Source organism: Vanellus vanellus (genome assembly GCF_965231255.1).
Source record: "Vanellus vanellus genome assembly, chromosome: 4".
Lineage (NCBI taxonomy): Eukaryota > Metazoa > Chordata > Aves > Charadriiformes > Charadriidae > Vanellus > Vanellus vanellus.
The window spans coordinates 13,367,649-13,387,487 of record NC_138909.1 but is presented as its reverse complement, the minus strand read 5'-3'; the positions used below and the strand labels follow the sequence as shown (position 1 = coordinate 13,387,487).

The 19,839-nt window shown below is 44.7% G+C and overlaps 1 protein-coding gene across 1 annotated transcript in view; it reads left to right on the top strand.

Moving 5' to 3' along the window:
• MAML3 (mastermind like transcriptional coactivator 3) overlaps positions 1-19,839 on the top strand; it is a gene marked incomplete at its 3' end in the record, with an annotated part of 249,137 nt that overhangs the window by 85,395 nt on the left and 143,903 nt on the right. The window lies entirely within an intron of this gene.

Sequence of the window (19,839 nt, the reverse complement as noted above, 5' to 3'; positions counted from 1 at the left end):
TTTCTTTGTCTACTGAGTAGTAGTTCATTATTTATTTGTGAGAGAAATCCAGAAGTCACCTCCAAAGGTGGAATATCCTGTATTTCTTGAAGATGGAAATAAGCACTCTATGACTGACAAACAACTGAGTTTTCAACAAACACAGATTGTGTGCGTGCGTGTGTGTCCTGGCTTTATTTTACCACTCGGTTCTTCTAAGCAGCATGAAAATACCTTTGAGCTCTTTTCCCTGTTCCTGGGAGATGTTCTCCTTCCCAGAGGCTGGGCCGGTGTTTGTATAAAGCCACTTATGCAGGCAGATCTTGCCCAGTGAAATGTGGCCATGGCTGAGATAGCACAGGCCTCGTTAATACTTAACTTTGAGTAAACAAGACAGGTCATATCCATTGTTATTACTTGCGACCAAATGTAGTGCAGCATCCTTACCTGACAAAGGTCAGGTGAAAAACAGGTCTGCTCTCTGTGAGAGGGATATATATATATATATATATTTTTTTTTTTCTTTTCTGTAAAAGATGCAGAAACACTAGATTCCCAAACTTGTGAGGGATGGCCTTGTCTAAGCAGACCGTACTGCCTAATAGAGAGGCTATATATAGTAATTACCGGTTAACGTGAGAACGCCTGGTGCCACAGATCATTCTGGAGGCCAGCAACCACAGGTATCTGGGAAGGGTTAGAAGAGGTAAGGGGATGACCTGGATTCATTTGGTTGGAATCTTGTTTGGTTTATTTTTACAGTGCAGTTGCTTCTTTTGGGGCCATCTATTTTTCCCTGTGCATGATAATCTTCTCCTTTGTTTTGTTACCTCGTGGATAAGGTTGCTGCACTTTGACATCAGTTGCCTCCTAGAAATGTCAGCTTTTGTTGTCACACTTGCAGAGTTTGTGACAGCTGTTTGAAAGAGAACTTTGCAGAATAAATTAACCGCCACGGAAACTTAAAGTATCTGTAGTGAAACACCTTGGATTTTTTTTTTTTTTTTTATTACTTGTTTCAGCACATTGAAAAACATATCTCTCTGGTGCTGTACGTATCTTGGCTTTCCATTAGAAATTCAGTCTCACTCAGTAGAATCCATTAAAAATACAAAGCTGCTGTTCCCCCTTCCATGCCTACTGATCCCAAAAGCAACCAAGGGCCAACCCCACAACGCGAGACTTTGATCCTGGCTACGGGGCAAACCAGCGAGATGAAAACAGCAAGAGTCCCATCCCCAAGGCCCCTTACAGAAATTATTCCTCTGTTGTAAACCTCCACCTTCATAGAGTAGAAGTTTGATGCACATGGAAGTATGATGCTTGCGTTAGGGTGGCTCTCAGACCAGCTGGAGTTTATAAATTTAAAAAAGTGTGGTAACCTGAGGTCTGCTCTCAGGACCATAGATCAGAAATACCAGAGACTCTGTTTGCATATCCTTTCTGAGCTGCGAGACCTTGCAGCGTTTGCAGTCTTTGACAGGAGCGTAGGACACATCTTGCTGAGTATGTTTCATTAATCTCAAAATGGCCTGGAGATGGATTGTATTGATGATGTGGTATCCAAATGAAAGCTATATAGCTACCAGACATGAGTAGGAAAGTGCCCTTATTGCTTATGCGTCAAAATAAGCCTCCAAAACAACTCAGATCTTGACTAAATTTTTCAGGTTGTAGACTTTACTAACAAAGACAGCGATGAGCAGGCTCCAGCTGGTCAGCTAACACAGGCCGCACGTCACTAGTCCTCTCAATCGCCTCCATCTAACACAGAGTGGGTGTCAGCCACCTCACTTTCACCGGGACTTAAACTTTCCCCAGTGCTGAAACGTTGTCAGCTGCTGACTACGTATCAGAGGAGGAAAAAAATTCTTCGTGCAAGTGTTTAGGACCTACTTTTGCGGGTATTTGGCTTCTTCCAACTTGTAGGCCCTATCAAAGGAGAGGGTGCCTGGTAATGCGTGTGCAAGATCCAGCCTCAGTCTAGCACCACTTCAGGATCCTTTGAGATAAAGGATGCTACGTGTGATCGTTTATAAACTATTTGTTTGAGTTCTGCGTAAAGGCAGCTAAATCAACAGTGTAATCAAGAGGTGATCTGGGCTGGCTTGCAGGTTTTCAGAGAGCTGTTCTCCATGCGTTCCAGCGTGATTTAAAAAGTGTTTTCTAGCTCGTGGTTATGAGCATAATCTTCCAAATGTGAATGGAATCTAAATCGGCGAAGAGCAACTTGTCAGAATCAGCACCCAGTCTGCAGCAGGAGCTCGGGGAGGGATGTGAACCGCCTTTGTTCTTTGCAGTGGGGGTGTTAACGCTGAAGTTTATGATAATGTACTTGCCAGCATTGTTAATTATTCCACTGGAAGGAAGGAGCTGGAGAGTCTGCACAATTTGCTATCAGTACGGGTCTTGTTTCAGCGTTCCAGTTTGGCATCTCAAATAGGTGGTGTCTGGGAGAGTCCTGCTTTCTTGGGGGGTGCAGAGGGACTCTTTTCAGTCCCTGATTTGCGTCCTTCTCATTCCTCTTTGATACAAAAAGGATTCTTCTGGAAACCTACATGAGCAAGCTCTCAATGCTTATGATGTTAAAGAATTTTTTTTTTTTTTTTTTTTCCAGTGGATCCTCACAATTGCAGAGCTCGTTAACCCGAATGGCTCAATTAGCCAAATGCTAACCTGCTGCCAGTGCTGCTGCTGCTACTGTCACTGTTGCCACTTCAAAAATGTTGTTTCACGCATCTGCTTTAAAACGTGCCACTTCTTCTGTTTGTCTCTGGGGAAAGAGATCAGGCATATCACATAAAAAATACAGATATATATCCTTGCAGTAGTAACTGAGATGATACTGAGTAGTATCTGCCATAATGTGAACTGTCAATAGCTCAAACAACAACGTGTTCCTGAGGTATTTGGAGTAAGAACTTTTGACTGTAGGGTGAGAGGGTTACAGCAATTAGCAGAATGACATTCACGTGCTTCTCTTTGTCGTGGTGTTAATGAACGTTTTAGCTTTATTTGACTATTTTACAGCACGTTTTTGAAATAGCCGCATAGAGGTCCGGATTAAAACTTGTTGGTTTCACTCGTTTTACCTGTGCGGCGTGTTCCCGTTCAGAATCCTCAGCTGAGACGTTGCATCTTGTTTGCCTTGCGGTGGCCCGTGCTCAGGGCAGTGGAATCGCGTCTTGGTTCGGAGGAGCGGGCGGTGATGAAGGCAAGCCCTGAGCTTGGGCATGCTGCATGACTCTGCAGGCTGATGGGGAGCGTTACGCTTACGTGGGGTCTGATCAAAGTAGGGCTTGCTTTTATCCGGTTTCACAACATGCTTTTAATTACGGGGGCTTGGCAATTATCATTGTTGGGTAACTGCCTGAAGCATTAATTTCTTTGGTTTATCCAGTGAAGCTGTAAAATGAGCTTATTCAGACAAACTAGCTCGTGTTTCAGGTTTCAGAAGACATGCTGTCTAATTCGGGTGTTTGACATGTGATTTCTCCCTACCTGACCAACAAGGCAGAATGCATATGGTTTGCTTGGATTAGCTTTTCCTCTCTTATTCTTAGAAGAATAAATAAAGCTTCCCCCTTTTTGTACCTCGGGACCGTTCTGTGCCACCAGCCTCTCTCCCAAGCGTTCCAGGATCTCTCTCAATGTAAGCTTTTGTTTTAGAAAGTAAAATAAAAACGGGAAAGAAAGTTTATATTCCTTTGGTTATGAAAATAAGAATACAAATGTCAGTTGCTGCACTAACTGCTTTTTCCCAAATATTCAGCGCTGTGCCTTCACAAGTAGTAGAAGCCATATTGTATACAACACTGTACTGTATGAAGTGAAGCTTTTGAGGACAGAGAAAGATGTCTTACTGTAAAAGTTGTTGTCTGCTTACTTTCATCCACCTCTAGACATGGGGGTGGCGGATGAGCGTCTGCTTTTGCTCGCCTCTACTCTGTTGAAGCTTCGCCAACTCTTCTGAAGCCTGACTCTGCTCCCGTTGTTTCCTGTGGGGAAAGGCAGAGCATTACGGCATTTGATGTGGCCGACAAACTTACTCTAATTTTTTCAGATAGGCAAAGCTCAGCATTTGAGAGCCTTACCCAAGGACTGTACTCTCAGTTGGTTTGAGAAGTAATCAGAATCGAGGCAATTTTGCTCTGGGAAGTTGTACTGACATGGAAAATTAAATTTAAAAAAAATCAAGGGAAGGAAGTGATGCTCCGTGCACGTGAGAGAGGGAGCTGTTAGCCGGGTGGAAGCCCAAGAGAAGAAAGCCTTTGCCTTCCCATTGCCCTTTGCTCTGGGGAGGATGGAGGGTGATACTGGGGACTGGGCCTCCTTCTGTCTCCTGTCCTCTGCGTAAGCCAGCAAGCTGTGTCATGTAATCCAGGGACTTTGAAAGGGAAAGAGCAAAGTCTCGCTCCTTGCCTGCGACGCCCGGGCCCTGCTTGCGGCGGCGGAACCAGCAGCCGTGTGTGCCACGCAGCCGGGGACATCGGCCCGGAGCGGGAATCCAAAGGATGTGGCGTTTGTCTTGATGCCAGCCGAGTACGTAGGCAAACCCCGTGGGCTGGAAAGGTTTGTGTGTGTTAAACCTAGTGCAGTATATGCTGTAGCAACGACGGGGCACAGCCAGCCAGCCAGAAGTGTTACGTGGTACCGGCCACAAATGGAAGTCGAAGCTGAGCAGTGAGGGAAAGGCAAAGCCACCTTTGTCCTTTGGATTCCCAGGTCTGCAGTACCTGCGCTGGTCTCAATTGTAAGAAATATTTTTGAGTCACCCCCCCTCTCTCTTGAGCTTATTCCCTTGACGTGCACTCCTGCTGACTGTTTAGTTGGCAGGTGGGTTTGGGGAAGCAACAGCACGTTAGGAGTTAAGGCTTTCCGTTCGTTTCTCACTCCAGCCGTGCTCCTGCGTAGAAGAGTACATGTGGAACAGCCTGTCGGCGGCTCATCCCCACTTGTTCTTTTTTACGAGGCATGTCATTTAAATTTACCTCCGTCCCACACAAACCAGGTCCTAGTATTATCACACTGCATTATCATTGAAAATTATTTGCATTAGCAACGCTTTATCTTAAACAAAGGGTAAAAAAGACTTCTGTGATGTGTCAAAGCACGGCACCTCATGTCAGCCTTCCTTGTCTACTTCTTTTACGGGGGATCTCTTACTTAGGCTCTTTATCTCGCCTATAAAGGGCAGCAGCAGCGGGATGGACTCCCATGTGCTCAGCAGTGACTCACACCTTTGTGCAAGCTGGTGCAGTCGCAGTGGCAAATAAGGATGGAGTGAAAGTTGTTTCTGACTTTGTCCTGCGTTTTGTTTTCCAGTCTCAAGTAAACTGTTTTGCGGGGCAGGATGGAATGTAACTGTTTAATTAGAGTGAAACTATTAATGTCACACTGTCTTACCTTCCCTTCAGCTCTGCCCGTAGTTGATACAGGATACAGGTCTCTTTTTTTTTTTTTTTTTTTTTTTTTCCCCCATGTTTATAAGTTGAAAGAAATGAGATGGGGATTTCTTGCTTATGTACTTATCTTGAGTTTGCTGGTTTGAAGACCAGAGGACGTGCTGACCTCTGAAACGCTCCTTGTGTGTCACACGTCCCCCGGGAACGGGTGGACAGAGCTGGCAGCGCTTGGATGCAGCACCGCTCTCTGCGCCGGGTGTAGCTCCCATTATCGACTGGAACTGCTGGGAAGGGGTTAGCCGAAATCTCTAAGAAGGTTGTCCGTGATGTTTTGCACAGGTTCCTGCCCTGCACCCATCCCTTCTGTGGTGTACTGCTTCTGAAAGGATCCCGCTCAGTGCCAGAGCTCTGCCCCATTCCTTGGGGATGCCCTCAGCACCGGGCACAGCTTGGGTCCTGTGGTGGGTTTTGGTGAAGAGAGCTGGGGTGCTGGTCACCCGCAGGACCCCGGACTGAGCCAAACAGTGCATTTCTGTATGTCTTCCAGTGCATCTCCACTCATTCACACCTTCCTTTCCTTGCGCTTTATCTTGCCTCGTCCTGGTAGAGTTATTTATCTAACTGGTTTAAAAAACGCATCAAGAAGGTACAGTGCTTTGTATTTTCTGAACAACGGTGGAGAGAGATGTCTATAGCAGAGCTCTGAACGTTGCATACAGCAAAGTAAAGTAAAGGCAGGCAAATGTCCGTCTCTCCCCTCAAATGTTAGGTTATAAATTGATCTAAAGAAAATGAGTTAATTCCCTGTCTGGTGGGCAGCTCTGATTTGTTGTAAGGCTGTGCAGAGAAACATCATCGCTAAGAGCGTGCCAGGCTTTATTTGCTGGTTGGTTGGATATTTATGTCAGGTTGCCAGGCAAATTCATATACTGCTATGCTGCAGGCAAGGTCTTGGGGGTGGGGGAGACGGGTAAAAACATCTTAGAAAGATCTAAAGGTGTTAGGACGAGGTTTGGAGGAAAAGGATGAGGCGCTGGGTTTGCAAGTTGTAAAACTTGCGTCTATTTTTGTCCTCCCGTCGCCGCAGCAGCGGTACACAGGGCTGAACTGTTCTGCAGCACCGCCAGGTTAGCACCCGTGCAGTTCCGCACCCTTGTGCCGCGAGCAGGCAACGTCGAACGGAGAACTTCACCAGTTAGTCAGTCGCTGCACTTTGAGCTTGTGTCGCTGCTCGGACACGTGCACGTTTATGGAGTCCTACACGCTCAAAACCTATAATAATTTCAGTTAAAGTCTCTTCTGCCAGTGCAAACCTCAAAGAGTAATTAAATAGACAACAAATCTATCGGCACTCCATGCAACCATTCCCTTTCTCACCCTCAGCTGCCTTCTTTCTACAGCCTGTGTGTCACTCGTCAGGTTCAGACCTGCAGTTTATGATACAGGACGATTTTCTAATCGCCGTTTGAGTGCCTGGGAAAAGCTGGAGAACTCCCTCTGCGTTTGTAAGTGCGTGCTGTGATTTACTGGAAGACAAAAGTGTGTAAGCCAAAGCAGTAATGTTCTCAAACAAAAGTTAAATCAGGAAACAGAAATAAAGGCCAATATCAATCTCTTGTATATTTAGTTACCAAACAGCATCTCCTTTGTCAGCAGCACATGTAACAACCACAAAATAGAGCTGTCCCTCGCTTTTAGTTACTGTGTATGCCAGGGCATTCTGTTCTTGTATACGCTCTCAGAAATAGCTGAAATGATTATAAATGTGTTTCAGCAAACAGCAGTGCTTCTTTTTTTTTTTTTTTTTTTTTTTTTTTTAGCAAGTGTAATTGCTAGATAAACTTGGAGGTTGCAAAATGCTGAGGTTTAGCACTTCACTGGACAAGCTCTGCGCATTTTTGAGGCAGGCAGCAACTGGGAGACTGTCAGCAAACCACTATCAAAGACATTTGTGACTCACAGGAATGGAGAGTTTTGAAAGGGAAATCGTCTTAGGTAATCACAGCCTTAGCACATCAGGGAAAGCGTCTTTTTCTTCAGTCATTGCTCTTTTGTCCTTTCTCAGACATGGTTGGGAATGGGTTTGGTTTCATTCTCTTTTGATTAAGAAATTAGAAATTTGCATTTTCAATCTATCATTACTTTTATTCTCTTCTGGAGAAAGGCAATAGGAGTTTATTTGAGAGGCGGGTTATGAGAGGGTCACGTTTCTCTAAGGATGTGAGAATCTTTTACGTTTTGTTTAAAGTTGTGAAACGCACGAAAGTTGGATCTCTGTAGCTATGGAACAGAATCCTCGCAGGCAGGTAAGGCAGTATATAGGGTTAGTTTGCTTTCCGCAGAAATAAAGACGTTCTCTTGTGTGGGAAGATTTAGAAGGGCAGGAATTTTTACTGAAATGAATTCTGGAAATAGCCAGCCCAGGAGAGAGGTAGCTCCCAGTTTATTTATGAAAGCTCATAATGAAATGGTAGATAACAAGCTAGCATGATGTACAATCTGGAGGGATGAACCTGTACTTGAGATTTGACAACACTACTCTTAAAAAATATTTACTGCTGCAATTTAAGTAGAGAGTACCAAGAGAAGCAATGTTTTATTTCTGTCAGTTGGCCTTCACTATAACATAAACCCAAGTAATTTAAATAGTAAAGGTTCCAGTAACTATCATGCGCATTAATTTTCAACTTAGCGCACACCCAGACAGTGTTCTTCCTTTGCTTTGAGTGGGAGCTTGGGTACGCGTAGCCCCTGCACTGCCGCTGTATTTTCCTTTCCTGCGACCCCGAGCAGTAACCACAGCGCGCCCCTTGGATGCCTCGGGAGGATGGCGCTGCTTATGTTCGTTAACAAAGCAGGTAGGCCAGAAGCAGGATTGTTCTGTAGCCGGACAAGATGTTTTCTGTTATCTTCATTCGGAAATACATGCAAATACCCAGATGTGTTTCTGAGAAGGAGCAGTTCTGTCCTGGGGCAGTAACTGGGTTGCCATTACTCAAATAACTGTTACACGCCTTTTTTCATGTCAAAGGCAAGGTTTATATGCGTGAAAGACCGTACGAAGAACATCTCTTACTCAGACTCTGGTACCTGGAGCATCCATTGAGACCTGAAGGCCCTGATGCGATTTGTATCCAGTGGTGTTCAGCTCAAAATTGCATCAATGAAGTAAGAGATCTGCATGTTAAAGGGTAAAACTTGTCTTTGAAGGCCTTTCTTTTCTCTTTTTTTTTTTTTTTTTTCCTTCCTGTTGAAGATAGTCATCATTGGAAACACTGTCTCCTTCATTTTAAGCTGCTGATAAAAAAAAAAAAGAAGGTATTTTTCTTGTGACCTGGAAGTGGGCCTCGGCAAAATTGTATGTATTAGTTGCTTTTAACGAATCTTAATACTTTCTGACGTTCTTTCTTTCCTTTTCCTCCTGCTTCCTCGTTACTTAGGGCTAAACAAAATATTCTGCTTTCCTGACAGAGCTTCTGATCTTGCAGTTTTTCTTTTACAAGGAGACTTGCTTTGTAGCTGCTTGGCATAGGGTTACATTAGTTAATCACAAATAAGTTTGCTTCACTTGGATCCATTTGAGCCCAGACCAGAACAAAAAGCAAGCAGTCAGCATGGGCCAAGATCAGGAACGGGGGAAATCAAAAGGTGCGCGCTGTTCCCCAGATCCAGGGGAAAGTGTGGTCAGAGACCAAGCAAAAGCACGAGGGAAGGTGGTGTTTTACGGAACGTCCGTGTGCCAGGAAGCCGGGGATTCCACATGGGGAAGAGAGGGCTGGGGACAGGCAATAAGGAGGGTACCTGGAGTGCCACAGCGGCATGAACAAGGTGGTCCCTTCCCTTAGCCGCCCCTTAGCTGAGCCGGGCACTGGGGCACAGCATCTGCCGAGATGGTTTGTAAGCAGGTGGCTCCCAGCAGCTCCATAGTCTGAGTGCAGGCTGGCAGAGGCGAAAAGACTGAAAGTAAGCTTACTATAGTATTCTATAGTCTTAGATCCTATAGGTCTAAATGCAGAGTTTGGGGCTGCTTCCTAAAATTATCTGAGATTTAATTTTTTTTTTCTTTTTTACTAGTATTTTTTGAGCTACCTTTTGGGAAGAGACACTAGAAACCACGAGCAGACTACTTAAATTTTAGACTCTGAAGCTATATCTTTCCATGTGGTTTCCCAGCAGTAGTCCAGTAACATACCAGGTCTTATTTCTAAGCTACTGCCTCAGTTTTGCGTGCTGAGATCAGTGCTCTCTCAGCCTCCCACTTCCCAGATCGGCAAAGGATTTATTAAAACTGTAGCTACCTCCTTGGCTTCTTCCAGTCTGTTCTTCTTGTCACAGTTCTGCTTAATATGTTGGCATTATTAAAAAATCTAATCAAGCTTGCTACTCAGTGTGACTGCGGTTACCTCAGTCTGGTTTACAGCTTTTGCTGTCTGTCCTCTCACAAGTGTGAGATTTGCAGTCATAAAGAACAAAACTCTCACAGGAGAGCGTGCTGGAAAAAAGCCATCAGATGAAAATGCCTTGGAGTTTCAGCAAGGGGGTGACTCTGCAACTTCAGGAAAAAAAAAAAGGACAAGGTGAAACTATCTCAGTTTGTGTGTGGGCAGAAGACAAAATCTTTTCTGGATTTCTTTTTTTTTTTTTTTTTTTTTTTCCTCCAGATCAGTAAGACGTTTTGTCAGGCTGCATCCCTTTGTTTCTACGTACACGAGCAAAGAAATGCCTAGGAGTCTCCCTGAACAAAACACTGCATCATCTTCTGAAAGCACTGGTCTTGGAGAGGGATGCCTGGTATATATTTAATTAAAATCGGGGTAGGAGCAAATTCCGTTGTAGTTTAGGTGAAGGACAGATCCATCATATGTGGAGGAGGAAGCCTAGCAGAACACTCCAAAACAAATAACCCTGAAGTTACACTTAGTTTATGGGCATAATTTTGGATCCCTTCTCCTAGTGCCTTCTAGCACAGCTTTCCAAGGGTCGGAGACGGAAGGATATTCCCACCACAGTACTGAAGGGGCTGCCAGGCAGCTGTGCCAGGCAGCTGTATGAAGTTACTTAAAATCCATTGCAGAAACAACTTTTTATTTAAAAAAAAAAAAAAAACAAAACAACAAAAAACAAACAACAAACAAACAACAACAAAAAAACACAATAAGGGCATGTGACTCGTGTAATTTTACAGCTCAAGGATCAGGTTTACGTTCAGAGACCTGTGCAGGACAAGTGGAGACTATCTTTTAGGCAGATGTATCTGGAGAGTTATGTGAAAGGCCACGGTTAGGCCCGGAGTTCAAATTGTTCTTTGCAGATATTTTAAGTGATGGCTGAAGGTTAGGTATGAATTCAACCTCATTAAGACAGGCAGATTTACTGCATTTTGAATTTGTCTCAATCCCGGGGCTCCTGTGATGCCTGTTCCCTCCTCCTCGTCCTTTCTGGTGTCGGAGAGGTTGAGGAAATACTCGTTACTTTATCATTTATCCTGCCATAGAGTAAAGCTCAAAGGGAACTTGTTGGGAGTCGCTTGCTGTCAACGAATGCCGTACTGCTCCTCGGGGTATCTAGCAAAGTTCTTGCAGGATGGAAAAGTGATTTTTAAGATGAACCGTTAGGAGTTAATTCCTCAAGCAAAGCTCTGTTACAGCAAATGGACGGAAAAATCAGCCACTGCTGGGTTGCTGGTTTTATCCCGTCTGTAGCTCTCAGAGAGGGTTCTTCTCATCGTTCTTTTTGCTTTGACCAGTTTGGACTTTTCAGACGAGTGGTGAGCTGGGCACCGTTTGGAAGTGGGTGCTGAGGAAAGAGAGCGGCAGGGAGCGATCCTTTGGGCTTTCCGTAGCAACCGGCAGGTAGCGACGGGAACGCTGCCGGCGCTCGGCGCTTCCACTGGAAGTTTAAGGCGCGTTTAATGGCAGCCTTTTGCCACCCAGAGAAAGCGATGCGATAGATCTGTCTGGTTTGCCTTGGTTGTCGTGGATAATTGAGTTTAGTTAGAGCAACACTGCATCTCTGCTGCAAAGTTAAGCAACAGCTTCTGTTTTAATCCCATGGTACCAGCGTTCGTCTCTCAGCCTTCATTGTTCCCTGGTGAGTACCGGGTGTTCTTTGTCTGCAGTTGCTTTCCTGTCTCGCAGGCCTACTATTTTCATTCACTTTCTAATTTCTTTCTCTCCCTTTCTTCTGTCTGTCTCCCTCCAAATCTGCGTTAGGTGATGCGTATGTGCAGAAGGGGCTGCTTCTAATGAGCTCCTAGGCAGGGAGAAGGCGAGATAGATCACTTTTAAAATTGAAAGAGAAGGGTGGGGGTGGGAGTTTACGCTGAGGGGCACTGTATTTTTTAATAGATTCTTATTTAATTAAGAACACTTCTGGAGGGATGAGTGATGATGGTGTCTTTAGTAACACATTAGAGAACAGCAGAATAGTTGTTTAGATATTTTTTTTTCCCAAAGCATTCTGGGATTTCTCTCTTTGAGAACTGCCTTTGTGCTTTTACTTTACGTGCTATGGTTAATAAAGAAAAGAACACAACCATAAACCCATTGTGAAGTACCTGTGTTGTCTGAAATGCATTGAAATGAGCTCTTTTTGACGCACGTGTGAAGTCTGATGCCTGTCTAAAAGTGGGGAGGAGGTTCCGGGCTTATACTGACCTTGATTGCATCAGATTGACTCCCTTTAATAAAGAAAAAGTATTTTTACTTAAAAATTCACAAATAGAAAAGAAGTATCACCTGAAATTAAGAAGAATTGTCACTATAATAGATGCAACCAAAATACCAGTTTGACATAATAAGTCTTTTAGTACAGGTCATAATTTAAGAAAGAAACTGATCAAACTCAGGGGAAAACCCTGATCCCACCTAAGTTAGTTGTGGGACTGGTTCGATGTCATTAGTGCCAGGAGCTCATCCTCAGTGTCTAGCATGATTTTGCAGGGTGGGTGGTTAGAAGAGGTCCTCTTATCTGCGTGCCACCCAGAAGTGAATGAGATGAAGTGAGACTTCGCTGTACCCATCTAGAAAAATGGTCAAAATAGCGCTTGCAACTTCAGGTATGCTGCGTAGCCTTAGTGGTGGAGGCAAGGTGGTTGTAAAACTAAAGTATCGGCAAAGGCCTGAAAACGAACTGCTTAAATTTCCAGAAGAAACAGCCAAACACTCAGAAAATTCTTGTCCAATGCCATAGTTGTGCGGCATACTGAGACGGACCAAGCAGGCTGGTTTTTTTACTGTCTTATATTTCATACACACAATTCTGGATGTGGCTAGCATAAATTTGGGAATGGTAAAGAGGAAGAGGGTTGCCTTACGGTTTGTCTCATCTTTATCCACAGTGTCCCATTCCCAAACGCTTTCCAATCCAGGCAGAATGACTTCTCCCTCCAGCCTTCGCAAATGCAAGGACTTCTGAGCCATACTCGGAGGCAGCATATGCAAGCTCAAGGTTAGGCGTAGGACCATCAGAGAGTTGTAATGAATTATGAAGAGTTTATAACCTGCAGCTCTCGCTTAACCCTTGCAGGAGATGAGTGCCCCCACCAATCTGTGTTGGCACTGCTCATAGGAGTGCTCCTGTGTCCACTTCAGTCAAAAATCAGTCTGGCTTCAGTTAACGGAGTTAAGTGTTCGGTATTTGCTAAGCACAAGTGGTTTTAAGTGGAAAAGGTTAGGGAGCTCTTAAGCGAGGGGTAGTTCGCAGAGCTGGTGGTGCCAGAGGGGATGTCAGCCAGCGGGTACCTTGCTGAGCCTGGCCATGCTTGGATGCAGGGTTTTCCAGGGCTGAGCGATGAAGTTTGAGGTCGAGAGGTTCTGTGGCATCACTTCAGTTTGGAAGCTAGGCACAGCGGTTAAACCTATTTCTTTTTATCTGCCCTATGTCCTCGCTATCAGTTGTGATTTCGCTATCTACGCTATCTTGTTTTCTCGTGTTAAAAATAAGAACAAAATCTTCCCGCTCTCCGTTACTGCTGTGTTAAATGTCAGTGTAAACCAAGAAAGAGCGTTTGAGAGCAGCAGCGCAGAATGCCTATTGCAAAATACTGTCTGATCCCTTCCCACCATAATAACCCAAAACAGGCCAGTTACTGGTGACATCGCCTCAGAACAGGATGGTTAAGCAGAGGCAGTTCATGTAAAATATATGGGAGTTCCTCATAATCACTTTAGAAAAACAGGAGTTTGTTTATTTTTGAAGCAATGTTATTAGCTACAGGTCCCATTGTATCCTAGCAATTTAGCTGTGTCAAAGATATGATTAAGCTGCAGCTATGGGACTCAAGTAAAACTGCCAGATCACATTAGTAATATAATTTGTGTTTGTACAGCAGCCGTTTCCAGGTTGTTTTTTTTTTTTTCTACACAAGGGTCTGCTGCAGATTTGGTTTTCATTCCTCATTCCTTTTCATTGGAGGGACGCAAGGGATTAGAAATTGGTAGTCAAAATTCATGTTAGTTGGAATTAAGGACTTAAGAAGTAAATTGGACTCTTCGCATTAATGTTTGGACTATGGTTGATGGCAAACCTGAGCTGGGGTCAGATGTGTTCTGAGTTGCTATGAGCATCGGTTTTCGGGGCTCTGGCTGCGCATGCAACTGAATTAGCATATATAGTAAATGCACTCCATATAAACCCCATGCATGAAAAGCTGTCTTTTAAAGATGTGGTCTCCATTGAATGTATGTATATGTAGTTCAAGGGAAGAGTTTTCCGAAACATATAAGGCAGGAGGGGCCTTCTTCCTTCCTTCCCCTCCTCCCCTTCCCCCCCCCCCCCCCCCCCAGTGGAAGTGAGGTCCTCACCAGTGTGTATTCCCAGGATCCTAGTCCTGTCTGGGACCAAAGTGTTCTCTCTGTCTAGTATTTAAGCAGCTGCTTAATTTTTACTAATTTTGTTTAAAAAAAATTGCTATGGATTCTAGCTTGTTTAAATATACCAGCCCAGATCCACTGAGCACAGCAGAAACTAGAACCAAGGAGGAGAGCAGTCTATTTGGATCATTTTTCTAGAACAGTTAATATTTTCTCTTTAGCCATATCCCCTTCCACCTCCCAGCCTTATGCTTGCTGCTTTGTCAAGAAGCTGGTTTTACGATTTGCGTTCTTGATCGTGAAGAATTGTGCGATTTTTATTTAGCAGATTGAGAGATGTCATAAATAAAATAAAAAAATAATGTGAGCAGGCATTACTTAGCCACACGTTTTTTCCTTCAGTCCCACAAGTGCTGAATTCGGCTTTCAATTTCATTATTGAAATTACAGGACCTTGCAAAGATTTGGCTGCGTCCCAAAACGGCCTCTTGAAAAATACTTCTGAAGTTGCAGGCGTGCCAAGTAACCTGCTGCAGACAAAAGTCGCGAGGTACCACTCGTAGCAAGCAGTAATTGCTCCTTCACAAGGACAGCTTAGGATCTCTCTCTCTAACAGATTCTTGGGAAATGCAGATGGGCATATATGCGTGCCGTCTGCACTCTTTGCTAGACCTACTGCAGCGAGGCGGAAGAAGCATCCGGTCAGACCTGGGACTTGGGCAACGCTTCAGAGGAACCAAGCCTGGAACTGGCTTGGATCTTGGCCGGTCCCATATTAATAATGATATGTGTAGAGATTGCTTGATGAACTGGCCATTTTGGCCACCACCTGCACAGATTCAAGCAGCACAGGAGTTGCCCCAGTGTGCGCCTTAGCTGCCGTGGGGCTCCTGAGTCTTGGAGCAGATAGAGACCAGCCTGAGACCGAGCAGGGCAATGTGTGGTTCAGGAACGCTGGCCTTATCTAGAACACCTTTCAAAGTGCTCCTGGCCAGGTAAGAAGAGAAATAGCTTCTTGATTTTTTGGGCTTTATCACTTTGGTGTTTCTGCTTGTTGGGAATGAGAGGAGACTGTCGGGAGTTGGACTAGATGATCTCCAGAGGTCCCTTCCAACCCTGACCATTCTGTGATTCTGGAAGGGTGTACGTTGCTGCAGATCGCATACTACTTTGAGATGAACCTCAACGAAGGCTGTAAATTTTAAATGTAGGAAGTTTTCATCTTCAGAAGTCCCAACCAGTTGTGCCAAAACTGCAGGCACATTGCAAGCAACAGCTCACAAGCGTTCACATGAGCACTTTTACTCTTTGTAAAAAATATACAGTAAAATCACAATTAAAATGTAAGATGGGGTCCTTGGAGATGCAAATACTGCTGCTGATGGCATACTGTGAATAGCTGAACTCTGTTTAGCCTGGGTAAGAGTAAGCTGAAGAGGTGTGAGAGTTGCGCTAAAATCGCGAATGGGCGCAAAAGGCAAGTGCAGAAACGGCGGGAATCCCGGGCAGTCGGCGCAAACGAGAGAAGCGAGGCGGGTAATGAGGCTGTGAGACTTCACCGTAGGCTGCGATAATGTGTAAAAGTCTAAATATGATCAAAAGAGGACTTGGGCAAATTCGTGGAAGGGAGGACCGTGTCAAGCTGTGATGGTCTGGATACCTTTCTCAGGCCAACGGTGCCTGAGCCGCTGGCTGATTGTGGGAAGCTCATCAGGGTGCACAAGGGGAAGGCATCCTCTATATTTGCCTCGTTTCTTGCAGTCTTTAAACACCCATTGCTGGGCACTGTCAAAGAAAAGACACCAGGCTAAGTGGATCTGTGATCTAGTGTAACGGGGTGGTTCTTGTAAAAAAGCCTAAGAAAATATATTTTGGATCATTTTATTTAATTCCTTTAAAAAAAAAAAAGGTCGGTGAGACAGCGGCTTGGGAGAGCACACAAGTGGAACGTACGGCTGTCAGTCAGTATGCGGTTCACAACGACTCAGGTTTGATACGAGCATTGTATTTATCTTCATTGGAAAGGAGGCACTGGATAATTCTCAAGTGCCGTAGCCACTTGATCTTCTCTCCTGTGAAGATAAAATGTTGTAGCGAGGCTTAGCTACGCTGCGTTGTGTGTGTGTGTGTGCGTGCATACACGCAGGGTTTGCTGGCTGCTGAGAGCTAGCCTGCTCGTGCTGATCTGTATAAACTCTGACCCAAAGTGCCATCCTCCTTTTATGGATGTAAAATTTTGAAATAAATTGGCTTGCGTTTTTACCAGACAGTGCTCACCTGGGCAGCACACCCAAGTACAGCACGCGCCTGCCTACCGTTGCGTTCCTTGACCGCCATCAGCTCGTGCCACCCAGCTTGAAAGCCTGACACTAAACCATGAAGGTCAATGTGCTTCAGGTCTGGAGGAGCATCAGTGAAGGAACTACTTTCTAGGGTTCTCACCATCAAGCGGTGCTGTTTCTCTCAGATATTTATAGTAGCCTGGGTTGAGAAGAACCATCTTCCTTTCTGTGAGAGCCCTGTTGAAGTCAAAACATGATGCCGTCGTCATCGTCTGGAAGCAGCTAGCTCCCCTGCTCCCTTGTGTCCTGTTTGGGAGCCCAGAGAAGGCGAGTCTGAAGCCAAGGTGCTGCTCTGAAAGCTTCCCGACACCGCTTCTCTGGCACTGGGAATGTGCCAATTAACTGGCGCGGCTGCTGATGGGGAGGAGAGTGTTGGTCTGGGTCTGGGGCCTCCTGAAGGCAATCCTGTCTCTCCACAGGGTAGGTGGAAGGAAGGGGAGAAGAGCCGTCCTTCTGCTGCAGCTCAGGGGCTGTGTGCTGTACTTGTTGGCACTTGTGGGGTCAATCTAGTTGCCTCTGCTACTCCTTCTCAGCTAGTATGTCCTGCATTTAGCTTTGAAAAATGAACATTAGCTTCCAGAGTCTGATTGAGATGCCAACAAAAGCAGTCACTATAGAAGCCCCAAACCATTACAGGATTCTGGTTTAAGTTTAAATTAACTTGCTTTAGTTTGTTCCCTTTATGCTTCAAAAAGTTTCTAGACATGAGTACCTGCAGAATCTGAAGAGAAAAAGCAATCTCATTTTTAGAAATACTGAAGCCATATCACTGCTTCTTTCTAATTTGTTTTTCGAATGAATAATTCCCATGGCGACCAGGAGAAATGAAAAGGCAAGAAGGGATTGGGTGCTAGGGGTAAAGCGGACCTGCCCAAAGCTACCGTGTATCAATTGTATTTTCAAAACTATCAATTGTAATTTTCAGATCCCTCAGACCATGTGAGTTATTTTTGACAGATTCTGCCGACCGCATCCTTTGACATCTGAGAATGAGGGCAGCCTGGCAGTAGCTTTTGAAAGAACATTTATCCTCATCAGGAAGATAAAGCTGTCAAAGGAACCCAGAGACATCCATGGAAATAAATAATGATTCAATATGCAAAACTAGTTTTCTAGTCCCAGAGAAAGGTGAGAGAGGCACCTGTCTGAGAGCATTCGGATGAATGAGGGAAGGGAGAATTGGAATGACACGGTGAATTAAATATTCCGGAGGACTTAAATGATAGGAATTATTTTATTTCTGAAATGTTTGCTCAAAATACCAATTTATCAAGGATAATATCTTTGTGGCATTTCAAGCACTTATGTATGCATCTTAGGTATCTGATGGCTAATACTGTGGAGAAAACACTGACGTTTCTCGTATTGGATTTTAGCTGGGTATGTGGAGTAGCCAGGAGAATGAGTAGACTTGAGTGCGTTACAGGAAGGAATCAGTTTATTGCATTTTTTTTTTTTTTTGAGTTGAATTGTATAATGGAATGCAATAACAAGTTACTAGTAATTGCCTCAAAGCAGCCCTTGGATGGAACGGACGGTAAGAGCAAGAATAATTTAATGCATGGCATTAGCAAGTTGCATTAAAGTAGCTACCTCTCTGGTGTGTTCTCAGAACTTTGTGGCAAACGGGCTCGCTGGGAAATCATTCCAGCTTGCAGAATACAAACCTCGTTGTCTTAATATCTGCTCACAAGGAGGATAGGATTTGCTTCCTGTTTTCTGCCTTTTAATGTACTTTAATTGAGCAGAGATTTTTTTTTTTTTTTCTTGTATGTGTGTGTTTGACAGTATCTAAGATCCTTCAAGGTAGCAACAAAGCTAGTGCTTGTTGTGGAGGTGCTTGTAAGCCCGAGCCACGTGTCGGGATCCACTGGAACGGCTGAAGGTATCCACACCTGGGCAGCACAGATACAGCAGGAAAAATATACCCTTGTGCCTTCGGTATTCACAACTGAAATAATTAATTGAATACCGATAATGAGCGCGCCTGTTTCTCCATTCTCACATTCCAGTGCGTTTCTATTCTGCTGTATTCCAGGGCTAAACAGCAGGAGGGGAGGAGAGATTCCCAGAGCTATGTAGGTCCTTCTCTTAACACTGATGTTGCAGAATAAGGATAGTGTAGTTGAAGCTCTGGAGGCCATCCAGCCCAGCCCCTGCTCAAAGCCGTGTCAGCAGCATCAGGTGGCTGAGGACCATGTTCAGTTGGGCTTTGAATATCTCCAAGGATGGAGAACCCAGAGTTTCTCTGGGCAGCCCGCTCCAGTCTTTGACTCCGCTCACATGGAAAGCCTTTTCCCCAGTCTGTAACTGCAGTTTCCTGCGTTGAAGTTTGTGTCTCACCCCTCTATCTACCGCTCTGTGGCCCACTAAGAGACTGGCTGCATCCTCCTATTCATTGAAGACAGCAAGAAAACCTCCCCGTCGCCTGCCGTTTTTAGGACTTAACGAACCCGGTTTGCCGTCATTATTGTAGGCAGTAATGGGAAGGGAGTAACAGTTTGAGTTTGGAGGCACCTATGTTGGACCTGATGCTGCACAAGGTCATTTTGTGCAGCCCAAGCTGTATTTGCCCCCGGCAGCCTCCCTTTATGTCATTAACTTGTCAGCCTCAGTCAGCACTTACTGGAATGCTGTGGAACATCTGGAGATACGAGGAAGTGGTGTCCTTTGGGCTATCTTCAGCCCTAGAACCGAGCTTTTGAAAACCGGCAGTTGCGAAGGATTCCTGTGGCACTTTCTGCAGGAACAAAGGAGGGAAGGAAGGGATTAGCCATCATTGCTGGCATACTTAGAGTTAGCTCTTTCAGTAATGAATAATTACTAACTAAGCAGGGCTCTTAGTACAAGCCTCTTTCTTAACAGTTTAATGAATCCTCGCTGTGCACTGTGGTGAGGATTCTTCTTTTCGTGCTGCACAAGGAGCAAATTTTAGCTAAAAATCCAAATAGTTACTGCACTCTGCCTGTTGAAACTCCCCCCTTCTGTTCAAGCGGGTACGGAGTACCGGAGTACTCCTGTCCTAGGCTGATGCTTGCTGAGGAGGTAACCCCAGAACAGATGAGCAGTAATCTTGGCACACGGTTTGCAAAAGCAACTTGGTGGTACGGGTCTGCACTATGTTCATTTGCCGGTTTGTTATTATTTGAAAAGTGAGACATTTTCTGCAGTTAATTTCCCGCATTCACAGAAAGGGCTGCCGGGGAACGTACCGTTATCTGCAGGACTAACTGTTACAAATTCTCCTCAGATAGTCCTCTTTGTTAATTTCTTCAAAATTTATTTTTCTGGTGGTGATTA